A 3,624-nucleotide genomic window follows, 5' to 3' on the forward strand; every position below is an offset into this window, starting at 1 on the left:
CCTATATAGAAATGGAACAATGTGCACAGATGTAGAATTTAGAGTTCTGTACGAAAAATAGTTTCTATTCTTCTGAAATTAGGTAAGAAAAGGAGGAGTATAAACAATTTTGGAGGAGTCAGGATTTTAAAAAGTTCATGTCTGATATTCTCAAGAAACCTTGTTAATATACCAGGGCCATCTGCTGAGAATTCTAAGAGGACAAAGCAGAGGGTACACTTAAAATATTTATTTAGGCTTACAAAAATAATGAGGTTAAAAAATTAAATATTAAAGATAGAAATTGGAAAACACTTTTTTAGAAAATAAAAAATTCCATAATGAGTAAAGAGTGAGTACTTATTCTTGGCCCCAGTCACCTTCTGTTTAATCATTCATGAAGCTATATATAGCAAGATGATGGTTGCTTAAAGGAATCTGAGACATTGTTATCAATAGTTTTAATTTCTTATAAGAATAAGCTTCTTTTTTTTTAACTTTGTTTCCTGTAGTTTGTCCCCTCAATCATTGTCCCCAACACTCAGAAGTTGTAAAAAGATGCAGGTGTAGACTTGAGGCCCAGCTGCTTCTTCAACCTTGTGGAAAGAGACTGTCCATCTTGAGAAAGGACCTTATGCTCCCTTTTGCCACTTGGACAGAGCCCAGGGAAAGAGACCTCTGAGGACTAGCCATGTGAATGGGATAAGTTTCTTATTAAAGCAACTTACTTGTTCCTAATGTGTGATTTAAGTGACTTCTTATATTGAGAAGAAGACCAGTCAAACTGAATCATCACTAAACAGGGAATTAGCAGAGCTCACCTCTCCTAGTTCAACCACCAGCTAGTCATCACCTGAAAACGGTTTCACTTCTCCTTCTTTGCAATCACCCACTTGTCCACTCCAGATCTACACTCAGATCACCTCCTTCTACTTCACCTCCTCACCCACAACTTCCCTGACCTTTGAAAAGAAAGAAGATGCAAGAGAGCAAAGCATTTTGGATAAATTCCCAATAACTAGAAACTTGGTCTCTACTAATGAAGAACACGCCCTCATAACTGTGACTATCTTCTCCATGGTCCAGAGTGCTCGTGGATCCCGGGACCTTCTGGTGCAAGGACTGGAACAGCATAAAAGTCCCTGAGGTTCCCAATGGACTGTAAGAAAGTATGTGGTTTTATGTGTGTGGGGGTATGTAACTATGAATGCCATGTGGAGTCTGTGCATGTATGTGTGGCGTGTGTACGAGGTATGCATTGATGTGACACTGCTGTCATCAGTACATCCTACGAGACAAGGTAGCATTACTGGTTCATGGAAGTTTCTCCCTTGTGCAGTAAGTCAGAGGACCTCACTCCTGCCATCCTGTGTTTCTGCTTTCCCAGCCAGAAATGATCCACATCGCTTTCTTTCCATTTCCTTGTTGAGTACCAATCATATAACCCATCTTGGACCAGGCAAAACTGGTAACAGTGACCCTTTGATAAGGTTTTCTCCCATTAACAACTGGGAAGGGGAAGCACCAACACTGAAGGACAGTCAGCCGTCCCTGTCACAGCCTACCTCTCTGATGCACCCTCTTCCCACTACCACCCTAAGGATGTTAATTTCAAGTCCTGACCAGTGGCTATGCCTGGGACAAAATCCAGGATATTCCGCTTGTGTGTAGTATTCTCCAATAGGGACAGATGTGTCTCCTCCAAGGCCAGTGAGCTATATAGTCCAATGAAAATTTCATTTGTAGAAGGGAAGATTGGGAGCTTCTTAGCATCCCTGGTCCAGAGCAATATGAAATCCTCACAGGGAGCAAGAACAAAGACCTCTCATCACAGCAGTTTAAGCTATTCTTTGTTTTGACTTTGCCTCTGCTTACTCTGAGGAATTCCTTCATCCATTGCTCTCCATGGCCCCTGGTTCTGTTTACCAGCCACTTCTTGTCTGTTGTCTTCCATGGCCACATTTGAAATGAGCATTGAGAAATGTGCCCTCCTGGAGGACTACATAGATCTTCCACCCGTGTCCTGCTGGTGCAATTCAGAAGTTTTTGGGCTGGTTTCTTATCGTGAGGTTTTGAAATTCTGGAATATGTTGACTTTGCCAACATGATTCCCTGAAAAACTTAGTGGAGCTGGCTATGGTGGTACATGCCTAAAATTCCAATGACATGGGAGGCTGAGGCAGGAGGATCACAAATTCAAGGCCAGCCTTGGCAACTTAGTAAGACCCTATCTCAAAAGAAAAAGTAAGAAGGAGTGATAGCTCAGGCTGAAGATGTAGCTCAGTTGGTTGCATGATTGCCTTGCATGCATAAGGCCCTGTATTCAATCCCTAGCACCATAGGAACTAAAAAAGAAAAAAAAAGAGTGGTAGCTCAATATTATAGCACCCCTGAATTCAATTCCTAGTACTGCAAACAAACAACCTCAGTGGTCTTATGATCCACACTGTTAAGCAGAGCCTAATTTCATGGCATTCACCCCTATGGCTCTCTTTAGCTTTTATAAGCATTCCTTTGAGACCAGCCATCTAAAATTTAGACATGAGCATGGAGGAAGCATCCTTAATGTGCTCTTTGAAGCAGGAGTAAAGTTCTGGTTTAACTGAAAAGTCCCAGTGGGTTTTTGTTATTCAGTTTCTTTTTCATTCTCATTACTTATCATCTGGAGTCCAAAGGCATTGATTTTTTTCCAATCCTGAAAGACCCTACATTTGTGGACTAAAGTCTCTCCCATGTTATTTCTGTTCAAGTCTCTAGGTCTTACCCAAGTTCTTGTTTAAACTTGCCTAAGCTTTGAAACTTCTGCTCAGAGAATTCAACTCTTGCTCCAGTATCAGGTAGGTGCCAGCATACCTTGGCTCTGACCCCATCACTCCAGTGGATATCTGTAGTCACATTGCCACCCCCTCTGTGCATGTGGATGTGTCAGTGTGTAAATGTGTGTGCATGCACACTTAATGTGTGTGAGAAAACATATTTCTGTACCTTCTCCTTATAAAGATAGATGTAATTACACTCAGAGTCCACCCGAATGATACAAGATAATCTCCCTGCTTCAGGATCCTGGTATTAAACACATCTACAACCTTCCTTCAAATCAGGTAATATTTACAGGTCCCAGGAATTAAGATCTGAGATTTGGGGGGCTGTTATTCATTCTCTTGACTTAGGATAGCAGGCCATTCATTGTATCTAATGAGGGGAGCATGGAGGGTTGTGTAATTGTGTATGCATGAAAGGAATATTATGGAATATGTGTTCTAGGGGGTGTGTAGGGGGTGTGTATTTGTGGTTTAGGGGGAGTATGTATCTTTTTTGTGTGTATGTTATGTGTGCTATTTGTGTTTGGGCATGTGATGTGTATATACCTGACAGCATGCAATGTGTGGTTGTGTATGTTTGTAGTGTGATTGAGTGTTTTACAGAAGGTTATACATCATTATTATGTGTATATCTGTGATGTGACTTGTTGGGTATATGCCGTGGACTATGACTTAAGTGATATATGCACTTGTGATATTGTGTAGCATGTGAGGGTGTTTGTACATGTGTGAGTTGTGAGGTTACACGTGCTTTGTATTTGTGGTACTATGGTTCTATGGTAATGTTTTTGCAAGACCAGTGCATGGTTCACATATATATATG

At 41.2% G+C, this 3,624-nt stretch overlaps 1 non-coding gene across 1 annotated transcript; it reads right to left on the reverse strand.

The window, feature by feature from the left end:
* Positions 1-476: 476 nt before the first annotated feature.
* LOC113189033 (small nucleolar RNA SNORA73 family) lies at positions 477-677 on the reverse strand. Its single transcript, XR_003301606.1, has one exon. It is a non-coding gene; the product is annotated as a small nucleolar RNA SNORA73 family (small nucleolar RNA).
* Positions 678-3,624: the final 2,947 nt, after the last annotated feature.

This window comes from Urocitellus parryii, chromosome 8 (genome assembly GCF_045843805.1).
Source record: "Urocitellus parryii isolate mUroPar1 chromosome 8, mUroPar1.hap1, whole genome shotgun sequence".
Lineage (NCBI taxonomy): Eukaryota > Metazoa > Chordata > Mammalia > Rodentia > Sciuridae > Urocitellus > Urocitellus parryii.